At 40.6% G+C, this 13,103-nt stretch overlaps 1 protein-coding gene across 1 annotated transcript in view; it reads right to left on the bottom strand.

Moving 5' to 3' along the window:
- The window catches only part of NMUR1 (neuromedin U receptor 1), a 98,072-nt gene that overhangs the window by 63,246 nt on the left and 21,723 nt on the right, over positions 1-13,103 (bottom strand). The window contains exon 2 of the mRNA XM_077487673.1: positions 1,816-1,966. The gene's annotated coding sequence lies outside the window, so the exon portion shown is untranslated. The remainder of the gene's footprint in view (positions 1-1,815; positions 1,967-13,103) is intronic.

Raw genomic sequence — 13,103 nt, 5'->3', positions numbered from 1 at the left:
TTGTGTTCTACAGTGCAGAGGAGTCACAGGCAGGTAGGGGCACAGTATATTTTAAGACATTATAATTGTAAAAGGAAGGATTGTTGCCAATTTTAAAGTGGTTCTAAAGGTTCAAGGATTTTTACCTTCATGCATTCTATGCATGTGGGTAAAAAAAACCTTCTGTGTGCAGCAGCCCCTCTAATAATTATCTGAGTCCAATAGTGATTCAGCGATGAGCACAAGAGTCTCAGCTCTCTGGGTACTCTCCCTCCTCATTGACTGAGTCAGTCACAGCTAGTGAGCCAATTAAAAGAGGGGGGGCTGGGCTGAGCAGCACCTCTGTGTTTATATGGACACGCAGGCCAGTGGCTCCAGGGCAAGCCTGCTTGGGTGCCCCCACAGCAAGTTTTATGCTCTGGGTGCACTTGGCAGGAGGGAAGGGCCAGGAGCTCCAGCGGGGGACCCGAGAAGAGGAAGACTGGGGCTGCTCTATGCAAAACTACTGCACAGAGCAGGTAAGTATAACATGTTTGTTATTTCTTTTTTTTAAACTTGCCTTTAATATCACTTTAAGTGCCTCCATGCTTTTAATTTTTTAATGCATGCATGTTATTGTTATAACTCAAAAAATTAACCGATGGCTGACCATATACTGTATATATATATATATATATATATAGCGGCAAGCCAGCTTTCCTGTACAGGATTACGTACCCAGTATGTGATCCTGTACTTCTGGGGTTTGGCGGCCTGCTCCTGCTGTGATAAGGCACATGATGTCTGCCGGCACCCGGCGATGCTTGGGTACACAGGCAGAACAACGGTCTAAACAAAGTAGATCAACGTTCTGTCACTAAAAAAGACATGGATCCTGTGTCTCTGCCAAGCAGGGGCACCAATCCATGCCTTCTCCTAGTATAAGCACCTCCCCCACAGTAGTAAAGCATTGCCCAGGCACACGTTTATCCCTTTCATCATGCCTGATTTCAACCCCTTCCCTCCCACTGTCATTAGTACGGTGACAGTGCATATATTGGTCCCCAAAAAGTGTCAGTTAGTGTCCTGACTGTCCGCTGCAATATCCTAGTCCCATTATAAGTTGCTGATCGCTGCCATTACTAGTAAAAAAGAAAAAAAAATCCCATTGTTTGTAGGCGCTATAACTTTTGTACAAACCAATTAATATACACTTATTGGGATTTTTTTACTAAAAATATGTAGCAGAATACATATTGGTCTAAACTGATAAAGAAATTAGATTTCGTCAATTTTTTTAAGGACATAAATTTTGTTTAGCTACAGCGTCGTACGGCCACGCAATTGTCAGTTAAAGTACTGTAGTGCCGCATTGCAAAAAATGGCCTGATCGTGAAGTGGAGTAAATCCACCAGTGGTTAAGGCGATTGGAATCATTTTAATTACAATTTTTTTAATTCAATTAAACTGAAAACTCCTATTTTGGGTATCCTAGTGAATTGTGTCTTAAAAGTAAATACCGCCTACGATTCTGTGAAATTTCTTTTTTTTTTCCCGCTGAAAAAATATATTGTGTTTATCTGTTCTGCAGAAATGTTTTTTTCCTGTGTATGTTAGATATAGCTCATGATATTGCTTGCCACTCTACTGCTCCCTAATAGCTTCTGTTACCTTGTCATATTAAATGAGAGAAACCGCTACATTTCATTAGTCTCTGCTGCAGCTGAGAACGTGCCAAGTGGATGTTCCGTGTATTGTATTCATGGTGTGCTAAATTGTAATGCTTATGCTATCACATCAACACAACATGTCATCAGCAAACTCTTTACAATGGCTGTCTGAAATGAGATTTCATACCTCTTGATCTTTTCTGTCTTCTGTTCTGTTTTTCTTATATCGTTGATGTCTCTAGTTACTTTTGGATGTTGATGACCCTGCAGCACGACTTTCTTTCAACCCTTAACTAATATGTCACTGACAGCTTGATAGTTGATATAATATGTTCTACCTAAAAGGAAACAGAACATAATTTATGATTTTTAAATGTCAGGAAGCAGTTATGCTTTGCATAATAATTGCAAAACATAAAAAAGTAGTCCATTTAATATAAGACAGAGCCCACATGGCATGTATAGAATATCTCTGGTTGCTCCGAATGGAGCTAAAAATGTTTTAATTGCTTTATTTACAGAAATATGGTTTATTTTCGCATACTTTTTTTGTTACAGGAGCATTGGTTTTGACTTCTCTCTCATTGGCAGTATATGGTACACTTCACAATTTGTGGACAGTTTCTCAAATAATTCTAGCAGGTCACATGACTGGGATGTCCTCTTAACAATTTTTTTAGTTTTTTTGTGTTTCAATTCCCAGGCATTATTTTGTTGCTCTACTAGATTTTGAATTCTAAAACCAGCTATCTAAATTTTTCATCCCGTTCCTGCAATCAAGCTCATGCTGTTGAGCCTGTGTAGCCTCATTGACTTCCATCAGCTTAACACAGCAGAGACAGCTCTGAAGTGCTCATTGCTTCTTTTGCTTAGACAGATTGATATTTTCTGCAAAAACTACATTCAATCTTTTATAAGCAACCTACTTACTGTTTTACAAAGATCAGCAGGATTTTTTTTTTTTACTCACTGTAAAGTCCACAGCCCTGCTATAGATCATTTCTGCTGGGTAAAGTACCCCCTGCAGGAGAAGGTAGCAAGATACAACAAAGAACAGCCTGGGGGCATCCCTGCTGTTGGCTAACCCCCACTTTTCAAACACATTGTGGATGAAATTATTCAAAGCTGAAATATGACCAAAATTATACATTTGCACAGTAAAAAAGGCTACCTCTAATAAACTGTGACCTGTCTCTGGCTCCAGCAGTATATGTTACAATTCCTTTATTTATGACAGCCTACAGACCAGGGATCCTGAGTCTAACACTGCTTCTCAAACATACTTCAAGCTCTGTATCAGCTGCCCTGCCAAATCAGCATGAACTTGTGGAACTTGTTTATATGGATCAAGCCAATAGAGGGACTTGTTCCTCTGCTATGCCTTAGCTTAAAGTCTCACTAAACCCACATCATAAAAAGAAGCAATAAATGATGTATTACATGCTGTTCATACTCTTTCAGGCACTATGGGATTTCTTCTCTGTATTTTGCAAAAAAAATATGGTTGATCCTGCTGTCCCTTATCTCCCCCTACTGTCCAAGTCCCCAATTCAGCTAGGGATTTTGCAGAGCAGTGTTGGCAACTCTTCACATGCTCATTTCTCAATGAGTTTCTATGCTGAGCTTTTTCTCCCTATCACATCTGAGTAGCCCATGCGACTATAGAGTCACACAGTGGTAAATGCCAGCCCACTTCCTCCCTTCTCCTCAATGTCCACTAACCAGCTAAACACAATGGTAGTGGGATATTACATGTAGGTTGATGGAGAATTCACCTCCATCTTATTTTAAGATATAGACTGGAGGGGCATGACACAGCCTGGGACTGGCAGAAATCCACCCACACCATGTTAGTGACAAAAAATAATAAAGATTTGATTGCAAATATATATTTGTGCGACTAATTAAAACAGTTTATTGATATTAATTATTTTTATTCCTGCTCCTCCTGCTTATGTTTCCTTGTAGACGTGCTGTGAAAATGCTGGATCATGTGACAACTATATATCGAAAAAGGTACTTAGATTTTTTTTTTATAGTGCCATCATCCATACAAAGAATTAGAACTGACAAAGTAAATTAAACAGTGTGTGTTTAGTACCACTTTAAATTTACTACCTCTACTTTCTAAAATCCATTAAAAATGTATGAACTGGTGCCGTCTCCCCTTATTGGTGGTGGGCCGTATCAATTTTGTAAAATTCTCGATATATTACAAAATGCACAGTTTTTACAGACTATGGTTCCAAGATTCTCAATACTTTGATCCATGAGCTGGCTTGGAAATAGAACCCCCCTAGGACTAAGTTGAAGACACTACAGAGACCCCTATAGGAAGTTGGCCTGGCACTGTTTAGCTTATATTATTTGGCAGCGCAAGTCCAGCTCATGGGTCTTATTATTGTCCGTGTCACGGACCCCACCTTTCTTCTGATGGAACAGATCTCTTTTGCGGCACACATAAAAGCTACATCCCTGAGCAATTTAAAGTCTCTGCATACCCTGCTGATGCTACAAAATGTTTGGGACACAATTAAATCTACGTTGGAAGATAAGGGGTATTCTGAATACACTCCTTTGTGGGATAAATTGCTAAGCTGGGTATATTTTAAACAGTGTAAAATAAAGGGTATATCACGTGTTTCCCAGTTTTTTGTAAATGCTGTGTTAAAGTAATTTCAGCAGTTGCAAGAAGAATTCCATCTCCTGCAAAACAGTTTCTATCATTACCTTTAACTGAGACAAGCAATTCATGCCAAACATACTCAAATCCAACTATAGTCCATTGGTGTTAAACACCATATGTATATCTGAGTTTACTCAATTGCACCTTGCAATTTAACCCCCCCCTACATGCAATTCCAAATGGGAACAGGATGTGAGCAATATCTGAAGATCAGTAGGAGTCTATTTTTCAAATGTCTTCCTTTCCAACTCCAGAAGATTGTCTCAATTATATATCTTACACAGAACCTACTGTACACCTGAGTGGTTACAAAATATGGTCGCAGGTATTCTCCTCTGTGCCCCAGATGCCTTTGATACACCAGAGACCTAATTCACATGCTCTGACTTTCCCCAAACTGTTTATATATTAGCATGATATTGTGGATTTAATTAACTTGTCATTCAACATTCGTATTGCTTTAAATCCCCTAACTTATGTCTTATGTTCTCCTCTACTGCTCGCACAGTTGCTCATTGGACCATGGTGGTTAACATCTAATTTCAATTAGAGACAGATCAGAGTGTGTACCTTACTTTACACTGTAAAACCAAAAACATTGTTTCAATAAAAATTATCTGATAAAAAAAAAAAAAAACATGAAAAAGAGAGTGTGTAGATCTTCCAAAAGGTAGCACATACAGCAATAAAAACTGACAGGTGTTCTAATCCCTTTCCACTCTATCCAAATCTAAAACAAAATATTGCCTTAGTTTTACTTTAAGAACAATGTTCCACTAGGAGTCCCCATATCCAAAAATTACAAATAATTTAAATTACAAAGTCTAGAGCCGAAGATTTGTATAAAACATGCACATTTGTTAGTACTTGAGAGCAATATTAAACTAAGGGCTCATGCACGTGGGCGGTTTTGCTCATACAGCACAAAAACACAGCGTTTTTTGGGATCCAGGGAGGTACAGATGCAGCATACAGACTGCTGCCAGCAACCTGTCAAAATCAATGATAGGCTGATATACATGATAGTTATATGCAGGTGAATATTTTTCTTAGAAGTACTTGCACTTAGGGTTGTATGCCTTCGGGTTCATATGCCTGAACACAGGAATTCTACCACCCTATATGTGAGTACTGCTCGGGACTGGCAAGCCTGCCACAGATGGCACCAGGCAAGGCTTGACTGGTACTGCTGATACTGGTTCAGACTGGACTGGTAGAGCTGGCACAAAAGTAGCCTGGACTGAGGCAGCAGGCATGGAGGCAGGCTGGATTAGGGCAGTAGACACAGGCTCAGTGCCATCTGGCCCAGATGATAAAAAGAGATCAATGGAACAGTCCTAACTGTGTCGAGGCAGTAAATGTCAACCAACCCTTTAGAAAGTACATCCAGGGAGTTCTTGTAGCAATGCAAATTATGTTCCACTTGGCAGATAGCAATCTGGATATAATGCACAATGCAGGTTTGTACACATTGATCAGACCAAGCCAAAAAATTACCTGTGTTCCAATCAATCACTGGATTGTGACCCTGAAGATAAAGAAGGCCTAGAGACAAATGTGTGGACAAAAAATTCCTGACAAAACAAGAAATCATCTCTCAGTGGAAAGGTCCCACCACGGCCGTCTTTCATTTTGATTGGGCCCTGGGCAAACATTTTCTTGGGGCCCCCCCTCCATTCTGAGACATACAAAAAATAGCAGGTAGACTCAAAATCAGTTTACTGCAGCAGATCATGCAGTGATTGCAATTGTTTGCCAGAGGTTACAGCCTATCCTTACTGCTCGCTGGCTGGTTGCTAGAGGTTACAACACATAATTTCTGCTTGCCGATTGGTTGCTAGAGGTTAATGCACATCATTACCACTTACTGATTGGCTGCTAGAGATTAAAGCAGATCACTACGGTTCGCTGATCGGTTGCTACAGGTTAATGCACATCATTACCTCTCACTGAGCAGTGGAGCAATCCTAAATAATTGAGCAAGTAAATGGGCACATTAATACACATAATACAGGAGAGTGTCAGAGAGTGCAGACATACTACAGGAGAGGTTCAGAGACTGTAGACATACTGCAGGAGACAATCAGAGACTGGGGACATACTGCAGGAGACAGAGACTGGGGACATACTGCAGGAGACAATCAGAGACTGTGGACATACTGCAGGAGACAATCAAAGACTGCGGACATACTGCAGGAGACAATCAGAGACTGCGGACATACTGCATGAGGCAATAAGAGACTGCGGACATACTACAGGAGACAATCAGAGACTGCGGACATACTGCAGGAGACAATCAGAGACTGCGGACATACTGCAGGAGACAATCAAAGACTGCGGACATCCTGCAGGAGACAATCAGAGACTGCGGACATACTGCAGGAGACAATCAAATTCTGTGGACATACTGCAGGAGACAATCAGAGACTGCGGACATACTGCAGGAGGCAATAAGAGACTGCGGACATACTGCAGGAGACAATCAGAGACTGAGGACATACTGCAGGATACAATCAGAGACTGTGGACATACTGCAGGAGACAATCAGAGACTGAGGACATACTGCAGGATACAATCAGAGACTGTGGACATACTGCAGGAGACAATCAGAGACTGCGGACCTACTGCAGGAGACAAGCAGAGACTGCGGCTATACTGCAGGATACAATCAGAGACTGCGGACATACTGCAGGAGACAATCAAAGACTGCGGACATACTGCAGGAGACAATCAGAGACTGCGGACATACTACAGGTGATGGTCAGAGAACTTTTAGCAACGCACAGCTTGACAGTTGAATAACACAGCTCAGGGTTTAAGCAGTCAGGCATTTTATGGGTGCAAGGACATACCTGGGCAGCCAAACTCACTACATACATTTAGAGGTATGTGGGCGGGGCTTCCATTCTCTGATCTCACTATAACAGCCGGGAGCTCCACTGATGCTTTGTAGGGGGGGGCGTTACCCGTGAATTGGGTGATGAAGGTTTTGCAGAGTGCACAGAGGACACAGGAGGTTGTATTCCCGCGCTAGCCAGCTGAGAGGGGGCAGGGCCGGGAGCTCCACTGACGCTCTGACCCCGCCCCTGTGCAGCCTGTATGCTCGGAACAGAGTGGCTGTAGTGAGAGCCAGTGATCGGAGTCAGTAGAGCTCCACTCCGATCACTGCTCTAACTACAGCCGCTCTGTTCCAAGCATACAGGCTGCACGGGGGCGGGGTCAGAGTGTCAGTGGAGCTCCCGGCCCCGCCCCTCTCAGCTGGCTAGCACGGGAATACAGCCTCCCGTGTCCTCTGTGCACTCTGCAAAACCTTCATTGGGGCCCCAATTCGCGGGTAGCATTGCGGGCCCCCCTACAAACATTGTGCCCAGGGCAGGTGCCCCGTTTGCCCTGCGCTAAAGACGGCCCTGGGTCCCACTCGTAACTGGAAGGGGTTAGTGGCCCATAGCACTTCCTTTTGTGAGAGAGGCTGATTGTCCACAGAAATCAGGTGGACAGGGCAGTCCGAAGCATGCAGGTTCATACATGGTAATACACCGAGCAAATACAAGCTGGGTCAAGCAAGAGCACACTATGTAACATCTGCTATCAAGAGCACTGGTGGTATGTGCAACAGGTGCTTTAAACAAAGACAGCAGAGAGCTGGCCAATCACAAAGAGCTGCCTCAGTTGGGCCTTGCTCAGCCTTAAGGGCCGAACCTGAATCTTGGTACTGACACCCCTGTGCCAGAGCACTCATGTCTCACAGTTACAGACAGAGGTGCATTTAACACAGCGCTACCTGCCTGGAGTTTACATGATCTCCCTGTGCCTGCATCTGTTACCTCTCCCCGGTTTACTCCCACACTCCAAAGAGATGTTGGAAAGTTAATTTGCTCCTCTCTAAATGCTCTAGTACAGTGATGGCAAACCTTGGCACCCCAGATGTTTTTGAACTACGTTTCCCATGATGCTCAACTACACTGCAGAGTGCATGAGCGTCATGGGAAATGTAGTTCCAAAACATCTGGGGTGCCAAGGTTCGCCATCAATGCTCTAGTATATGTATTTTGAATGTGAGTTAGGGACCGGATTATAAGCTCATTGAGAGCAGGGACTGATCTGATGGAGTAATTGCAGCATAGGCAAGCAGAAAGGATGCAGTAAGATTGCAAGCTCTCACTACCTTGATATGATATTGATATTACAATGTTTGTGGCCACTCTTCCATTTTGCCTTCTGTCATGATTCAGCTTAGTTTTTCATGTTTTTCAACTGAAAGGTACGGTAATTTACACTTATAAGATGTACTACATGCCACATTGCTAAGTCCATGACTACCAATCTTCTGTTTGAAAAGCAAGTAGTCTACACACAAATTCAGCTTTAAGAAGTCAACCGCTACTACATAACTGACAAATTCTTAGAAGCTGCTGCAGACACACTCCAAACTGCTGACATATATCTGGTAATTCCACACCAAATTGCTATGTCATATTATCAACAGCCATAAACCGCTTCATAAATACACACATAGCCATGTGCAACTTAGTGCAACCCTGCTGGATCCACAACAGCAATAGTAAATAGCAACAGCAGTAGTAAATAGCAATAGTAAATCAGGTCTAATGCTTTTAATCTGTTCATTAGTGGCTAATTGATCAGATTGTTTTAACAGCTGTGACTTATTTTTCTGAATTTTTACAGCATGTTAACAGGTAATGTCTACACATAGTATAGTATATTTTTTTCTGTAATTTATCCCATTTTTGCCCTCACAATACCTGTATTCATGCACTTATCTTTATGGCAGTCTATGATTCTGGTGCCCTTTTTGGAAAAAAAAAATATGTATGAGTAATAACTATGGCAACTAGAATAATTTTTACATCCCTAGGTGTGGCTCCACAATGACTTAAGACTCACAGGTCATCTTGTACAGCTTTGTTGCAGAGGCCGGCAAGGCAAAGCCCCTGGCATGAGATGCTGTATATCCTAGACCTAGAAAAAAAGTTTCTTTGTATGCTTTTTAATTCTTTTAGATGCCCAACCTGCAACGCTTTGGTTCTGTGGCCCTCTGTTGTCTCTGACCATCTCTTGTAGCGTGTTCATAGTCTCTGACTAACTCTTATAGTATATACATTTTCTATCTCTTGTAACATACCCATGGCCTCTGATCGTCTTTTGTAGCGTTCTCATAGTCTCTGACCATCTCTTGTAGCATGTCTATAGTCTTTGACCAACTCTTGTAACATGCCCATAGTCTCTGACCATTTCTCGTAGCATGCCTTTAGTCTCTGACCATCTATTGTAGCATGCCTATAGTCTCTGTCCATCTCTTGTAACATGCCCATAGTCTATGATCATCTCTTGTAGCATGCTCATTGTCTCTGACCATCTAGTGTAGCATGCCTATAGTCTCTGACCATCTCTTGTAGCATGCCCATGGTCTCTGATCATCTCTTGTCGCATGCCTATATGCTCTGATCATCTCTTGTAGCATGTCCATATTTTCTGACAGCTTTCTGTAGCATTAAGTTCACTGAATATCAAGTCCAGGCCTTTGGTGATGTCAGGGTCTGTACCTTTTAAAGTGCATTGAATATAACTGATCTATCTGCAACAATCATGGTTGTTTCACCTTGTGCTGCTTGCTTGCTCCAGAACCAAGACCCATGATGTACTCATATGACATCTTTAATTGCCCATCACTGAAAACCTAGCACTTGCCTGTGGCCTGTACTGTTATGCCTGTGTGCGCCTGTCCTTTTCTGTTTCCCTTGGTAATGGTCCAGCAATGCCCCTGCTCTTATTATATAACTCAGCTCCCTTGCTTGAAAAATGGAACGCTATAGGCAAACAATTCTAGATGGATTTCTAAGTCTCAGTGGATTGCTTTGTTATTGATGGAATCAACTGTAAACTGAGGTATTTGTCACTAAAGTATTTAACAAGTAACCCATTATATGAAAAACTCTAAACTATCCCTTTATAATAAAAATGGTACATAAAGCTGAAACTCTGCATCTGGGTTAATTTTCAAAACTTGCATAAATTGTCTAATCACTGAAGTATCTAAAACTAACTAGAGGGAAACCTGGTTTGTGTTGTATATTCAATGTTATAGTTTTTCTAAGCAGAATTACCTTAATTACTGCATGATAGTTAAAGTAACAATAAACTGTCTTCTTATTCTCCAAAAGTAAACCATACACATCTACTACTTAAAGTAATACTAAGCCTTCAGTGTTTTTAGTAGCTTTTTTAGTTTAACAAGTTGAGCACAATAAAATAAACATTCCCCAGTAAACTATTTGTCAAGTTTCTTACTCCAGCAAGGATTAGAACACGAAGAAGCTGCATACCCATTAAGTAATTAAATCATCGGTTGAAAGTGCTTAAAACATGAGTCTAATATCACTTTAATGACCCTGTGACCTACTTTTCATTAAATAGTTTTGTATTCATAATTTACTTCTCTGGTAGCTGTCTGTCCCAACTGCGGTATGGGGTGGTGTGGTGCATGATTCACCGCATAACACAGCTCCCCTTCTTTTTTTTTTTTTACAAACTTTATCTTTAAGTGTACATAAGTACATTCATAAGTACATTTCATTCATAAGTACATTTCATTCATGTCACTGTACTGCAGTGCGGTGCACTGCAATACAATTCAACTGCAGGCTGTGTTGCAGTATGAATGCGACACAAAGAAAAACTATTTATTTCCTACTTTAATTCACAAGCCATGCCGGTGCTACTTCCACAGATATCCTATGACTGATAGAATGCTTTGCTATTAAAGCTGAACTCCAGGATATTCAAATACTGCTCTCCTCCAACGATCACACTTGTCCTGACATGCCCCCCACCCCCGGACACGCCAGTTTGAGGTTTAGCTGTTTCTCCTTCTGTTGCTCTAATGCAGCTGAGAACAGAGGGAGTGTGATAATTTATTTTTTTAAAAAGGGAGAAAAGGTAATGTTTTATATCTATAAACAAATGCTTTTCATTTCTATTTTAAAGTGACTTGGTTGTTTTAAAAGGTAAGGGTTTACAATCGCTTTAACTTAATTTAAATGCACCGTGCAACCAATTACAGAACATCACAGGCAATCTTAAGTCACCCAGTAGAACACTTAACCTGAGATTTAATTCATACCATTTCTATTAGTTAAGCCTTGACTAACTAAGTACCTACGTGCTCGTCTGTACAGAAACAATCAAAGTTTTTTTTCTCAGCCTGTTTGTTGAAGTATTTTATATTTTCAAGATGCACAGCAATAGATATTCTACAGTGATGTGGTTTATAGCTGATGTCACTTTTATATAAATATATGCATACTTTACAGCTTTCTACTGGCAAAGAAATAACAAGAGACGTGTCATGATTCTAACTCCTGCGTTTGTCAAAAATGTGCAGTGGTTAGGGATTGGAATTGCCTTTTCAATTTATAGGAAGTTCATGATTATTGATTCTTTCCCTAAGGCTTGCCTAGGGTTACTTTCGTAATATGCTTTTTATTGCCTTAGGGTTAACACTGCATACAACACAGTGTATTCGTTTGTTCCGGTTCTAATTAACTTTTCTTTTGACCAAAGCCTTGCACTGCATGTGATTTGCTAGTTATAACTCCCTTTTTATTTTTTTCTAATCAAGCAGTTCCAAGCATTTGCAGTCTATGCTGTTATTTATTATTGATGGTCAGCTCTAAAAAATACAATTCAAAAGAAAATCTTGTTTTTTAAAGTTAAAATATATCTCTAGACAAAACCCTTTTTTTTGTCTGCCAGGTTTTTATTGCTGTCTATGTCTCCACGGGGGAGAGTTATCCCTCTATTTGTATCGGCAATAGTCACAGAGAGAAAAAAAAAAGGTGAAGGGATATTTAGAATTTTGTCCATAAAGCGAGATGTAAGAGGAAATCTTCTGATGGTAACATCTTTTCTGGGGACAACTGTCTAAAAAATAAAATTCTACCCCTCTGGGATATATCCTCTAACTCCTTGTTGTATCTCTAGGACAGAAAGCAAAGGAAAATGTCCCTTAATGGTACTCAGCGAAAATAAACTGTCAGGGGTTCTAATCTTTCTCTACTTCATCCTAAACTTACAAAAAAGTTATGACTATACTTACACTTTATTATAAATATTGTGTATTAATATTTTACACATGTTCCTTTTGTGGCAACAGCTTCAGGCTGCTTTTCACATGTACACAAGTTCCCTCTGGGCCTTTTGTTGAGAAAAGTTGGTTTACAAAGCTCAATAGCTCAACATGAAATTTGGTCACACAAGTGGATAAAGATGGTTCTATCTGGCAAATGGAGCCTCAAATCATGCAGCGGCTGCTGTGCTATATCTTTAATACCTTTTGTATCTTTTCTTTATATATGTAAATATACAAGCACAATATATATCCTTCATAAAATTATGTTAATGCACTGGTTGAATTAATTGTTACTTCCATATACTGAGGACTAGGGTTAAAATGTCTGTTTTCAATGGTAATGATATAACCAAATGAGGATTGACAGACCAATATTCACCCCAACCTACTAAAGCATTCAGTATTGAAAATGAAAGCCTTGGGCTGTCCCAAGCATGCCCCTGGTGAAAGTGGAGATAGTTTTGGATTATCTGGGTACCCAAGTACCCAGATAGTCCAAAACCATCTCTACTTTCACCAGGGGCATGCTTGGGGTAGTCCCAGGCTTTCCTTTTCAATACTAAACCATTGTGGGTGATGGTACCCGCCCCTATCTAAAGAATATCTAAATTGAGGCATAACTTTATAAATTAAATTATAC

The sequence above is a fragment of the Lithobates pipiens genome, unplaced genomic scaffold (assembly GCF_037356315.1).
Source record: "Lithobates pipiens isolate NorthernLeopardFrog02 unplaced genomic scaffold, aLitPip1_a1.2 Scaffold_18, whole genome shotgun sequence".
Classification (NCBI taxonomy): domain Eukaryota; kingdom Metazoa; phylum Chordata; class Amphibia; order Anura; family Ranidae; genus Lithobates; species Lithobates pipiens.
The sequence above is the reverse complement of the archived record's forward strand: the minus strand, read 5'-3'. Positions and strand labels throughout refer to the sequence as shown.